General features: G+C 40.1%; 1 protein-coding gene across 3 annotated transcripts in view; it reads left to right on the forward strand.

Annotated features, from left to right (window-relative positions):
• Nucleotides 1-10,021: 10,021 nt before the first annotated feature.
• Nucleotides 10,022-14,425, forward strand: part of FOXN2 (forkhead box N2) — a 53,228-nt gene continuing 48,824 nt past the window's right edge. Inside the window, exon 1 of one of the 3 annotated variants that reach the window (XM_053924789.1) lies at nt 10,022-10,217. The gene's annotated coding sequence lies outside the window, so the exon portion shown is untranslated. Of the gene's footprint in view, nt 10,218-10,378; nt 10,509-11,255; nt 11,419-14,425 lie in introns of those variants that run through there. The other 2 variants (XM_053924790.1, XM_071221541.1) reach the window with 2 other exon arrangements.

A 14,425-nucleotide genomic window follows, 5' to 3' on the forward strand; every position in this document is an offset into this window, starting at 1 on the left:
ATTTTGGTAAAACACTAACGTTCAATCTATAGCAGCTTCTTTTGTTAGCAATCAGTATAGTTTTAAATGTGCCTGTGTTTTAATGGAGTTTCATTGGTCACATCCTGAGCCCAAGTTTCCCCGTCTGTAAACTGAGAGAAGGGATCTAGAACAGTGACTTCTAGGTCTTTAAAAATTTCAAGTCTCTAAAGGCAGGACATATCCCATCACTAACAGGGATTCATTATAGTGGAATTTCTCAATGAGGTGGAAGCAGAAGAGGGCCTGGGAGTTTGACAAAGCCTGGCCCTTAAGATTCTGGTATTATCAATACTTATGCTCATTCCATTAGACCAGTAGTTTTCAAAGTATTGTGTTCCTTGAGGAACACTGGATGCAAATACCTAGGTTTTTCCAGCCCTTCTCTGCCTTTCAGCATCTGCCCATCTTCAACCAGAGCAGGTCCACTTTGATCTATCTGTTTAAGAGTTGGACTCCAGGTAAGATTTCATTCAAACAAAAAGCTCCACAACTGTTCTACTTTGAAGGGCCTAAAAACTACTATTCTAATTCAGTGCTTCAATTTCTCATGCTTTGATGTGTATATGAATCACCTGTGGAATCTTCAAAAATTCAGATTCTTATTCAGTGGGTCTGGGGTGGGGCCTGGGATTCTGCATTCCTAAAAAGCTCCTTGGTGATGTTAATGCTGCTGAGTGTGCTCAGAAAACACTTGGAATAGCAAGGACTAAAATGATCTCTAAGGTTTTTAAAACTCAAATCATTTTTCTACTCAACCAAAGACTGCTTATGAAAGATTTTCCCCACAATGATCTTACGATTACCAAATGGTAAATTCTAGATTTGAACTCCTCCTACCCGCAAGTCTCAGCCTATCTGCCTCTATCTTTCCATCTATCTGTCTCATTCTCTCAGGTCTTGTTCTCATTCTCTCTCTTTGAAAAGTAAACAACATTTAACCTTCTGGACACGCATTTAAAAATCTTATAAAGTGAACATTGTGCCTCAGCCAGTTCATCTAGCAAGAGCTAACTGTGCAGGGTCTGGGAAATTTGCCACAAGTGAGTTATTTAAAGGTAGTTAGGGTGGCACACTCTCCTAAATTTAGCATCTTAATGAACTTCTCCAGATTAAGAAGTAACGGTCTTGCACTCTTCCAACCTTTGTGTACAAAATATAGTGTATGCTTGAGACTCATTACTTTTTTCCCTGTGTTCGAGCCTTCAAGCTGATCTTTTCTCAAAATACTTCCTCAGTTGCCATTTCCCCACATTATCTTTTTTCCACAAAAAACTCTCAGAACTTCAGTTACCAGAGTTGACCTTCACTAATCTTCTATAGGGCCCTACATTTCCACATCAAACTGCAGGGGTCAACTATTTCTGTAAAGGTCTAGAAAGTAAATATTTTCAGCTTTGTAGTCCTTTGGTGCTCTGTCACAACTACTCAACTCTATCCTTTTAATGCCAAAGCAGCCGTACCCAATATATAAATAAATGTGTGTAGCTGTGCTCTGTAAAAGCTTTACTTACAACAGTGGAAGGCAGGCCAGATTGTCTATACCTACTCCCAGCCCCAGGCCACATTGCTGACCCTTGATCTACATGTATGTTGAAACTTTAGCAGTCAGATTACAACTCCTAAAATATGGAATTAGGATCTTGAGACTAAGTAATAACTGTGGGTTGCTAAGCCGTAAAGTTGGGCAAATTGGGTGGTGGCCTGAGGTGGAGAGCTCGGGCCACCATTTGGGACAGCAATACTAGCCCTCATGCAAGCAGATAAGCGAGCAGCAAAGCCAGTCTGCAGACAGAATAAAGCAGACATACAAAGAAAAGCTGGAACTAGAGATCAGATGAGAAAGAGAAAGGGGGAACGAGACTTCTTGTAATGTTGTCTGTGCTTCCCACAGTTGTGTCTCACATAATCCCTGCCTATTTTTATACATGTTCCTCATTTATTTTAGCCAACTGGTATGACTTTCTGTTTCCTGCAACCAGATAACTCTTAACTCCAGCAACCTTTTATACTCCAGCCATTCCAAGCAACTGGCTGTTCTCTGATGAACAATCATGCTCTCTCACAACTAGGCTTTGCTAGGTGTGGTTCCTCTCTCCATCCCCACATTGCCACTTCTCTTTCACATTCTTTTCTTCAAACTTTGCTCGGGCATCATCTCCTGTGGCTGAGTTAGGACCCCATTCCCATTGCTCCTAATGTAAAGCTCTATCACTGCACTTATCATACCACATTATATATTTTCTGATTTGTTTGTCTGTAGTTTTAACTACAGTTTTCATCTCTGTGCTAAGTACAGGGCCTGCCACATAGTTGAAACTTAATATGTTTATTTAATGAATAAGGTAAAAGTATACATGGTAAATACTATATCTTTAACACAGGGATAGGTTCTCTCCAGCCTTGACTCAGCATCCTCAGATGTCATGAGCCAAAACAGAAATAACATAAACTGATAAATTTGTTCACATGTAAAGGACTATAGAAATGTACTCATCTGCCTTCACACTTAACTTTGCTAACAGTGTTGTTCAAACCTATATTCTTACTGAATTTTCTGTCAGCCTGTTTTTTCAGTAAATGAATATAATAGCATTTCCTGCTAAAACTATCAATTTTATATGCCTCCTTGTAGTGCTGTAATTTTTGCTTTATATACTCTGAGGTTATGTTATTAGGGGAATAAAACTTGGAATTTTTTTTATCTTCCTGGAAAATTAAATCTTTATCATTATGAAGAGTCTCTCTTTATATCCAGTAGTGCTTTTTATCTTACAGTCAACTGAATCTGATATTAATATGGTGCCTCCAGCTTTCTTTTGATAATATTATATGGTTTTTGTTATTTTCCATCCTTTTTCTTTCAACATTTTTACATTAAAAATGTTTTTTTTATTGTAGATAGAGGAGAAAGGAGGGAGAAAGAGAGGGTGAGGAATATCGATGTGAGAAACATCGATTGGTTGCCTTGTGTGTGCCCCAAGGGATTGAATCTGCAATGCAGGCAACCCAGGCATTCGCCCTGAAGAGAAATCAAACCGAGGACCTTGGTTTTGAGGTGATGCTCAACCAACTGAGCTACACCAGCTGGGGCTCAACCTCTTTGCATTTTCATGTTCCACATATATCCCTTGTAAACAGCATGTAGCTGATCTTGTGTGTGTGTGCAGTGTGTCACAATCTATGCTAGATGGTTAAATGGATTGGTAGCCCTGGGTTTACCATCTCTTAATATTTATACTTTCATATAGTTCCCTCTCCTTGATTCTGGGAAGGACATGTGTTTTGCTTTATCTGATAAATGTGGCAGAAATAACAATATGCTAGCTCCAAGTCCTTCTGAAAACCCTATCCCCTTGGAGAGACTATATGGAGAGGAGAAAGTCATGAAACCACTTGAACAAAAACCAAAGAACCCAATCAACAGTAAGAATGAAGGACCCATACATGCAATCTCAATCAAGCTGGTCCTGCTAACCCCCACCATTGGAGCCATCCCAGCTGAAGTGCCAGGCATGAGAGTAAAGCAGCTATCCAGGTAGGGCATTTTAGCCCCAGCAGTCATCACCCAGAGATGGGATGATCCATTCTTTTCATTTCCTATGCATATTCCTGACACACAAAATCATGAAATGCAATAAAATGGTGGTAGTTTAAGATTACCAAGTTTGGAGGTAGTTTGTTACATAGCAATAGGTAACCAAAACAATTTTTTTTCATTAAGATCTGTTTTCATTTAATGTAACTAGTGATATATTTGGGTTTAAATCTATCATCTCATTAATTACTTCCTACATGTCCTGCCTGTTATATGCCCTCATATTTCTCCTACTTTGCATTTGGATTGATTATTTTTTATTAGCCCATTCCCTTTGTCCCCCTTTTAGATTGGAAGCTGCATAGTGTTATGATTAATTTTGTGTCAGCTTGGCTGTGCCACACAAAGTGCCCAAATATTTGTTCAAACATTTTTATAGATATTTCTGTAAATATATTTTTCAATAAGATCATTTAAATTGATGGACTTTGAGGAAAGCAGACTATCTATCCTCCAGAGTATGAGTGGGCCTCATCCAATCAGTTGAAGACTTTAAAAGAATAAAGACTTGACCTCCCCTGAGCAAGGATAAATTCAGTCAGAAAACTACCTTTGGACTCAAACTGCAGCTCTTCCTTGGGTCTCCAGGCTGCTAGCCTACTCTGCAGATTTTGGACTTACTAAGCCTCCACAGTCACTTGAGCAAGATGGATTCTTGAGTTACCAGACTACTATTAATTGTAACTTTTTCCATTCTCTAAGACAATGCACAGATTTTAGAACACTTGATTTCATTTACCCTCTCCTGAGTTTTATACTACTGCTCTGTATTTTTATATACAAAAGACATTACTATTATTGCCTTATATAGACAATATCAATATTAATTTATTCATCTATATATTTATCATTTTGATTGATCTTTATTTCCTTATGTATCTCTGACCTTAAAACTGGGATATTTTCCTTCTGCCTAAAGAATGCCACTGTGAATATGCTGGTGACAAATACTCTAATTTGTTTGTTTAAAAATGTCTTAATTTTATCTTCATTCTTAATATATTTGCTTTCAGTCCTTTAAAGTTATAATTCCATCAATTTCTGGCTTCAGATAATTCTTTTAAAAAGTCAGTTGCCAGTCTAATTATTGTTTCCTTAAAGATCAATTCCATTTTCCCTTGCTGCTCTTAAGTGTTTGCTCTGTCTTGGAGTTGTAGCAGTTTTTTCATGATGTGTCTATGTGTCAACTGTGTGGGTTTAAAAAAATGTATCCTGATGGGGATTCATTAGTTCAAATATTTCTGCCCACTACTATCTTTCCTTTCCTTCTGGAATTCCATTTATATGTGTATTAAACTTTATCATGGTATCTTCCATGTGCTTCTCCTGTTTTTTGTATTTTTAATCCTTTTTCTTCTTTGTGCTTCTTTCTGTATATTTTCCTCTGACTTATCTTCTAGCTCACTAAATCTATCTTTGTCTGTGTCTAATATGCTGTAAGAACATCAAGTTCTTATTTTCAATTAGGGAATTTATTGGTCCTAAAATTCCATCTGATTATTTAAGTTTCTACTTATTTGCCTAAATTTTTAATCTTGTGTTATATTTATGTATACACAGTATGCATTTGTTATTTTTTCAATTAATAATCACAAAGGGAACTTAGTTATTTAATGCAACTACTAATCTAATGTCACCAATAAAATCTGAACAATTATATCACAAAACCACGGTTATACTGAGTGGACATGCATTAATAATCTATACAATGTAACATAACATCAGAAAAAGGAATTGAATACAAAATGTCCTTTGATTTTCAGTGGTTTCCAAATTTCATGGCACAGATTACCACCACCCCTCCAAAAAACTGTGTAAAAGCAAATTTTAGTATTTTCAGTAAAATGGTAAAAAGTTGAATAAGCCTTTAAGTTTTCATATTGGGCTAAAGATTTAAAACATCAAGTGACTCCAATCTGTCAAAAATGACAGATGAAAACCCTGTAGGGTTAATTTCTCAATGCAAACATGTCTTTGTGACTACTGTGATAATATAAAATTGGAAACATACCTGAATACAGAACAGGGATGAAAAGTAACACACAAGTCCATCTTATTTCTGACCTGTCATCATAAAGTCCTCTGGGTCCAAATACCAAACACTGTCCCTCAATATAAAACTAAATTCAGAAGAGTAGAATGACTTTTAGCCTACTGGCTGATATTCTTGTACAGAATTATCTTTTACTGCATGTAAGGGCAGGTCTCAAGCTCTGTTAACTTGCTTTTCTAGAGTGTAATTAGCAGACCACCAAATTTATAAACTCATATATGGCAACCCAAAATGCTAAACACACTTTGAAAACAAAAGCAAACATTTTTTCCCATTGTTGGTTCTGTGTCATGTTCTTAACTTACATAGCTACCAACATAAAAAATATTGGGGAAGCTTTGAACATATTGTGTACTTTTCATCAAGACTAAAGTGCAAAATATCTCCATATCTTCAGTATTTTCATAGGAAAAAATCATCAAACATACATAATAAAGGAACTGAAGTGACAGGAAAACTAACACACACAAAAAAACCTCTTTAAATATATACTTGAAGACTACATAAAACCAATATAATATTTATCTCTTCAGTGAAATATGTAAATGAACCAAGTTCTCATTGAACTTGAGATTTCATTTGATTCTGTTTCCCAGGATCAGAAATTCCAAAATTAGAAGGGGAAAACTGTTTGATAATTTCACTATCCAAATCCCTCTGGGATCTGCATTTGTTCTCTGGTATTTCTGCTATGTTTTTCTTGTTTCCTTGGGTGACTAATTATTTCTTACTATGTACTAGACATTGTATTTGTAACATTATTTATATAAATGATGATATTACTTTCCTCCACATATTTTAGAATATTAGTTGGCCTCTGCCAAGTGCTTGGGGGCATGAACTCAAAGGAATTACCTAAATCTAATCTTGGAATCGAGCTGATTTAAATATAGCCCCTTCACTTCTAGGATATAGCCATTTGGATTTACCATCCAAGGAGATGGGGCTTCAACAGAGTTCTCCTGCCCCCATCCCTTAACACACCCTGAACTCTAATTGCCAGACCCCATCTCTGTTCATTCATCCTCTCAGCAACTTTCTATGGAAAGGAAAATGGACCTTCCTGGGTTTCCACTGTTCCTCAGATCATGGCCTGGTAATTCCTATTTTGTAAGCTCTCTGATGCCTTGAGATGGTATTCTTTTATATTTTGTTGAGTTTTTTTAGTGTCCTCAGTAGGAGGATTGATCCATATTACTGCCAATACCAGGGCTTATAGAAATGTAGATATTATTAAGTATAGGTAGTTGCTTTTAGGGTGTACAATGAAAAAAAAATCCTTAAAGGAAAAATACATAGACTTTCTTCACAATTCTACTTTTTTTTGCCCAGGTGGCAGATCAGTACTTAGGAATGTTATATGGTAGTCCTCATACCATGTAATTTGAAGAAAGCTACTTCTTTCACTAACAAGAATACTTTTACTGATAAGAATATAAGAATTGAACATTGCCTCTATTCCAAAAGCTGTTCTAAGAATTTAGACCAGAAAGATGAAAAAGACATGGTCATTGACTTCAAGGGAATCTAGATTCCTTATTGATAAACTGGTTATTTTTAGAATCATTAATTCACAATCAAAAAGTCTTTTATTAAATACATGTAATATAATGATAAATGTTTAAAATTTAAACATGTGTATTTGTGTTCCTACCATTTTTCACCCTAAACGTGAAAGCATTTTAAACAATGTATTTTCTTTTTTTTTTTTTAGCATTTTATTTATTTATTTTTAGAGAGGAGAAAGGAGGGGGAAAGAGAGGGAGAGAAACATCAATGTGTGGTTGTCTCTCGTGTGCCCCTACTGTGGACCTGGTCTGCAACCCAGGCATGTGTCCTGACTGGGAATCGAACCAGCAACCCTTTGGTTCGAAGTTCGGCACTCAATCCACTGTGCCACACCAGTCAGGATTAAACAATGTATTTTCTAATGCATTTGTCTTCCAATAAATTTTACTATTAAATATGTTCTTTTAAAGGTTTTGGAGAACTAACAATAGCTTTGCAAGAGACCTTAAATGCCAGGATCCTCTTTTTCCTAAAGAGTTAAGTTCTGGTTTCCTAGCCTTTTTACTGTTGTAAACTTTGGGGGAAAGCTATTTATGCTGAATCATAATTATTTTTAATCAGAGCTCTTCTTTGGTGGGTGTTCAAAGTCCTCTAAAAAAGCCTCTAAGTACACAAGTGTCCCTGGACTCTAAACTAAGTGTGACAGATTTCCTAAGAGACCTGAATGAACCTCACCCACAGAGATCATTTAAATGGGTTCAGCCTCTCTAGGATGAGTCAGTGAGTAGAAAGAATCAGTACAAAGAACTTAGTGGATGAAGATGCTGTAGCTTCGTTCTGTGGCTTTGGACAAATTACATAATTTTTCTGGATTTATTTTCTCATCCATGATAGATTTGGCTCCTGGATGACATATCTCTAACGTATATATAACTTCCAGCTCTCAAATTCTATCATTCTTCTAGAGTTGATGGGGACTGTTTGCCCACCTGAGTTTAAAATAGATTAGAAGGAAAAAGAGAAACTAAAGTTCAATGCAGGGGTGGGCAAAAGTAGGTTTACAATTGCTTGTACGGAAAAAGACATGCAGATTATGATTACTACGGTAGCTTTATTAACTCAGAAGAATGTCATAATGTAATTATAAACCTACTTTTGAAAACTCCTGTGTGTGTGCAAGAAGATGGAGACCTATAGTATGCCAATGATCACCAGTACAATGGCTAGCAGACAGAAAAACGAGACTGAGGTCTGAGGAGGCTGTGGTTCTCCAGAAGCCACCCTCTCTCAATCCTCCCTTCCCTCTTTCCGCAGCTTCCTTTCTACTACAGGGACTTCCTTCAGTGTGTCCACAGGAGGGGCCAGCCATGATTGCTCTGAAGGGAGAGAATGAGTAACTCCCGTTTCAGTTGAAGCGCATTGTCCATTTGTCTTGCTGTCTCTTGCTCTGAATGCAGCTGTGAGGCCCTTCAGGACAGTGTGATGAAAAACAAACGGAACTAGCAGACAACTCTGGACAAATCGTATAAATGCTGCGTTTTCATTTGTAGAACGAGGGGCTCAAACTTCCATTTTTGTTTTTATATATCCTGACGCCTATAATTCTTCTGTATCTCTGTCACCCCCACAGCTTGACTTGTCTTATTGTCAGTAGGCAGCTTGTTCCATACTCAGCTCACTTGTACCCAGAGCTTGACACATCGGGAATGTCTGGTTAACATTCATTGTGCGGGAAGGAAATAAACCTGTGAGCACCTCCTGTACCCCAGGCACAGCCCCGGTCTGTTTCCTATACTTTTTCTTTTAACCCATTCAACACATTTGTGAGGTACATATATATCACTACTCTAGTTTTTGAAGGCGTGGGTATACATATTCAGAGATTTAATTATTAGTATCATAGTAATAATAAAACAGAGCCACTTACTTTATATCTGACAGGTTATTTTTCTAAGCCTCAGTTTCCATATCTGTAAAGTGGGAATTTGTAAGAGTTAGGATACGGTTGGCAGATCTAACAAACAACACAAATCAGAAAGAATATCCCAAATGGAACATTCTCATATTAAAAAATTATTGTACCTTTCCCTGAAATTCAGATGTAACTGGGCACTCCTGTATTTTATCTGGTAACGCTATGTTAGCACTACCGTTATGACAATGCATATAAAGGACTTAGCCCAGTCCCAAGCTCTTAGTGGGCACTCTGGAAATGCATGCTCATTAAATTTTGGTTCTGATTCCAAAGTCTTTTTTTCCACCACAAATACACTGAGCTCAGTTTCCACACAAAATTTCAGTCAGCGAGGGTGACGATTAAGTTTCTATTAATGCTTTATCCTTTCTATAGGGCTTTCAAAAAGCCTGGCCAATGGCGGAAAGCTCCTGGGGAAACCCATAAAAGTTGGAGTTGTTGGGGGTTGTCGTTGCAGTCCCGGCACTGGCACCGCTGTCCGATGGGCGGCCACCCTCGCCCCGCCCCCACGCCTCCTCCGCCAGTCAGCGGCTGCGGCGCGCCCCACCACACTCCTATAGGTCCTCCCCGGACAGACGAGGCCTTTCCATTTTCCCGCCTTCTCCAGCCCCTCCTCAGCTCAAAGCGGCACGGCCCTTCTCGTCTCCGCCCGGCCTTCCGTGCGAGCCCCGCCCTTTCAGACACCCCTTCCTCCCCTACCCGTTGTTCTAGGCGTCCCCTGGGTCCGTCCGCCCTTCTGTAGGAGGTGGGAGGGGACGGGAAGGGGCAGACCGAGCACCCCTCCAGAAAGGATGAGGGAGGAGGGAGCAGGAGGGAAGGGCGGGGCTAATCTCCTAGGCGCCGTGTTGCCATGGCAGCGGGGGGCGGAGGGAGCGGGAGGAAGCAGGAGGGAGGGGGATGTGGTGCCGCCGAGGCCGCCACCGCAGCTGCCGCTGCCTTCTCGTTGCCGTGTCTTCCCGGAGGCGGTTGCTGGAAGCTGCCGGCAGTAGCTGCGGTGCTCTGCCATATTGTGTCTCCCCCCCCTACCCGCCCCTTGCCTCCCCGCTGCGGCGGCCGAGCTGACGGTGAGTCCGGGGTCGAACGGCGCCCTCGCTGGCCGGCGCCGCCCGGCTTCCGTGCTCCCTGCCCCGGATTTCGGCGCAGCTCCTGGGCACAGAGGCAGGGTGTGTGGCTGGGCCGGGCGTGGGGCCCGGAGGCGGCTGTCCCGTGACGCGCCCGGACATTTTTGTCCTAAGGCTTTGACGCCGGCTCGGGGGTCTCCGCGGCGCGCGGCTTAGATTGTGTGTGGGCTCCACCGGGGTGTCGAACTGTGGAGAGTGCGGCCCCGAGAGGAGTTCGGAGTTTTTTCCTGAAAGGTACTGACCACCCGGGAGCGGGTGTCGCGCTGAGGAAACCGCGGCGAGTGGTGCCGTCTCTCCGAAAGGCTTGGAGATGGCCCGGAGGACGCTTCGGGCTCGACTAAGGGAGAATCTGCTGTTCGAGGAAGTGTCTGCCCCAAGCCCCTCGGGAGTCTTTGCAACGCCCCCCTCCGCTGGCTTGTAGTGGAGTGAGACGCGCGCGGGCGTGGGGTCCTCGTCCGGCCCCAGGCGGACTCGGGCTGGGCCCGGCCAAGTAGTGTCCAGGAAGGCGCTGGGCGCCGTCGGGAGCGAACTTCGCGCGGCTGCGTGGCGGGGCATTGGGATGGACAGGTTCGGTCCCGGATGTGGGGGCGGCCGACCCCGATGCCCTCTGGCATCGCCTCCAGCGGGCGCCCTGGGGGCCTCTGAAGGTGGCTGTCTAGGTGGGATGAGAGTTTGTGTTTCAGCGCTGCAATATGGACACTTCCTGTTCGCCTGCTGTCTTGGGGCCGTGGTTACTCTGCTCTTTAGTCCTCTGTCCTGGCTGTGAGGTTTGAGGGTGTGCGCGAGGCATTTCAGCCTTCTCAATTCGCCCCTCGGCAGCAGCCCCAGCAGAGAGTCTGGAACCTGGGAGGGCAGTGGGAGCCGGGGGGGCAGAGGCCCATGTGCTCAGGGCTCCATCTCACTCAACCCCACCCCTTTTACCTTTTAGCGGAATGCCTCTTCCCACCGCAGCTCAGGGGGGTTGAGGTGTCCAGCTCATTGGGGGCACACTCTCGGGATCTTTTTTGACACGATTTCAATTTAAAGTCTTTAAAGCAGCGTCTGTACTTAGTTTTCTCCTTACAGGAAAAAAGTTATGCAAAGAAATGTCACATGCTTTCTGCTACCCGAACTCCGACGTGGGGGAGGAGGGCAGTTGTTTCAGGTTGGTTTACGCTGATTCTCCTCTCTTATAATTGTGACAGCCACGTGGCCGGCTGAGTGTGAGAGATTGCCCTAGCGCCACCAGGGCTGAGGCTTCAATAGTAGCCAGGGGCTTTGTAACCGTGCAGTAGCTTTGCATCCACATTTATTTTGGTGTTTTCTGGGATGGGGAAGTGGAAAAAGTTGAACTGTACTTGTCCGAATCGTAAGACTCATTTGTTTCCTTGCAGTCATTGCAAGGTATATATGTTGACATTTTTGCCCTGCTTTGCCGTTTTCATGATTCATTTTTGAAATCTCAGCAGTATTAGGTACCATTAAAGATTGGTTGGGAATAGAATGGTACATTATGGAGTTTTCCAACCGAGGTTGGGGGAAAATCACTTGAAGTTCAAAGCCAATAATGAGAGGTTTTGATATAATCAGAAATAATCACATTCTGGAGGATTTCTTTTTGATAGTTTTATAAAAATTTGTTCTTTTTTATTTTTACCTAAAAGTCGTGACTTGAAAAGATATATTGCCGTTGAAAATACTTGTTTAGGGATGAAATAAATACTCGTTTGATTTGTGTAGTACATTTTCTGAAGCTTTTTGGGGGGAAAGGTATTAAAAGATATGAATACTAACAAACGGATTTTATTTTAAGGGAATGAAATTTAATTTTTAGAATATATAGAAATTAAATGTCGTCAAATTAAAAATTTAAAAATCCAAACTTTTGGAGTGTTTGGAAAATTTTAGAATTTCAGGACAATACCTGATTACTAATGTATCATGTTTCATTTTGTGAATACTTTGGTGGATTTGAATTTTTTCTGTATCATATGTTTTCATTTGAATTGGTTTTACTTGAAGAGTGATAAACCACAGAAAACATTTACGATGTGTAGAGAAATTATAGTAAAACTTACTAGAATTTTCATTACACCACAACAGTGGTTCTTAGTCAATGAGGTTAACAGATAAAAATATCAGAGTCTTCAGTGCAGAAAAGGTAATGAGACTGAGAAATGAGTATGTGTGCCCATGCTTAGGTGAGAAAGAAAAGGCAATGAGGTTATGAGATGCTTAAGTAAAGCAGAAAGCACTGAAAACATACACTGGAAGTTAACTGTTGAATACATTATTAGTTATGGGATCTGACTATCAAGTGAAACTTAAAAATAAACTGCCATCCAGTTTATGGCTTAGCCATGTGTGTGTTGCTTTTAAACCATTGTCATTTTAGTAACTGGGTTTTGCATAAATACAAAAAGGTCCTCCAAAAACAAAGTTTTGAAGGCCCAATACTTTGCTGATTTCTGAGGGAAGATAAGAGGTCTAAGATTTGATCCCTATTCTTAGGTTGAAGAGACAAGATTAACACACATGAAAATAAGAGCTTGTAATGTGAGAAGATACGGTTAGGAGTGAAATTGTATAATGCAGGCAGGTTCTGTAAGAGTTAAGAGGAGAAGAAAACTAGAGGGTTTGAAAAGATAGGGGAGGCTTCTTGAAGAAATAAGGCTCTTGCTTTCTAAAGTCTAACCTTTATTTTACTCCCATTAGATTAATCCTTCTGAAGATTATATCACTCTAATGACCAAAACTCTTTATATGAAGCATGAGTACCAAATTTCTTCTTAAGACTTTTCAACCTTTGGTTCCTGTCTTCTCCCATCTTATCTTCCACTAACCTATAGGAACTTTTTATTCAGTACTTCAGCATAGTATACCAATTTTGCTTCTTTTTTACCTTTGCTGACATGACATTTTTCTGTTGAAATGCACTTGCACGCATCCTCTTAACTACTGGAGATCTACTCAAGGTTGAAGCTTGCCTGAAATTTTGATTGCCCTGAGAACCTTAGAATAATACCATTTTATATCTCGCCAACTGAAAATCTCTTCTCTAGAAGTATATACGACTTTTGGGCTGTAACATTCTGTACTGCCTTGTTTTCATTTAATAAATGTTTTTTCCTTACCTACCACATGGCAGGCACTAGAAACTGTAGATACAGCCTTAAATAGACAAATTCCCATGTCCTTTGCTTTCGTTATCTTTTTAGATTTTATCATCCCAAGAGTATAAAGTCCACCACCCAGAAGTCTTACCTTCTTAGTGAATATTTGATTATTTTCTGAATAAAGGAAAGGCAGGGCTTGTGGTATGAGGCAGAAAAATGATAGAAAGGTCTTTCTTTACAAGTGAAGCGTACAAAAGAATAACCAATTGTGGATGGCCTTGAAGACATCACTTCTGAATTTAAATATGGTTTAGTCCTCCAAAAAATGGCATTTGAGCCTGGGAATGATAATATCCTTATTGGAGGAAGGTTCATTTCATAGCCATGTGCAGGACTAATTATTAATAGTGGGAATGAAGAGGAATGGGAAAGAGAACAATCTATTGAAGAAAAAAATTAACGACTTGAGAAGGAGATACAAAAGGGGAACATCACAAAGAAGATGGTGAGTTTAGTTGAGTGTAAAGTGAGTGGGAGCTATCAAGGTGAGTTTGAACTTTAGTGACTAGGTAATTCAATCAATGTAGAGCTGACAGCTAATGTTATGAATTTTTGTCATAGACTTAGTTAACTGAAATGTTGAGGACTAAGAATGATACTTTAGAAAAGTAGAATTCAAGGGGTATTTGCTTCATTCATATGTAACTTCATAATTAATACTGTAGACTTGTGTAATACCTATGATATTGTTTTATTAATAACTTTATTTCCACTGAATGAGAATGCTATCTCTGTCTTACTACCAAATATAAAGGGACCAAGAGTGTGTGTTATGATTTGCTTCCAAGGGATTTTGATTCAAGTATTCCTTACTTCTCTTACCCTAACTTTTTAAAATTTAAATAATCTTTTTCTTTTAGAATAGTTTACATTTACCAATAGTACACAGTGTATATACCTCATCCTATTTTTCCTGTCAACTTTTTACATTATACCATGGTACATTAGTCACGACTAAGGAGACAAAATTGCTATGTTACTATTACTTAACTACAT

This window comes from Desmodus rotundus, chromosome 5 (genome assembly GCF_022682495.2).
Source record: "Desmodus rotundus isolate HL8 chromosome 5, HLdesRot8A.1, whole genome shotgun sequence".
Classification (NCBI taxonomy): domain Eukaryota; kingdom Metazoa; phylum Chordata; class Mammalia; order Chiroptera; family Phyllostomidae; genus Desmodus; species Desmodus rotundus.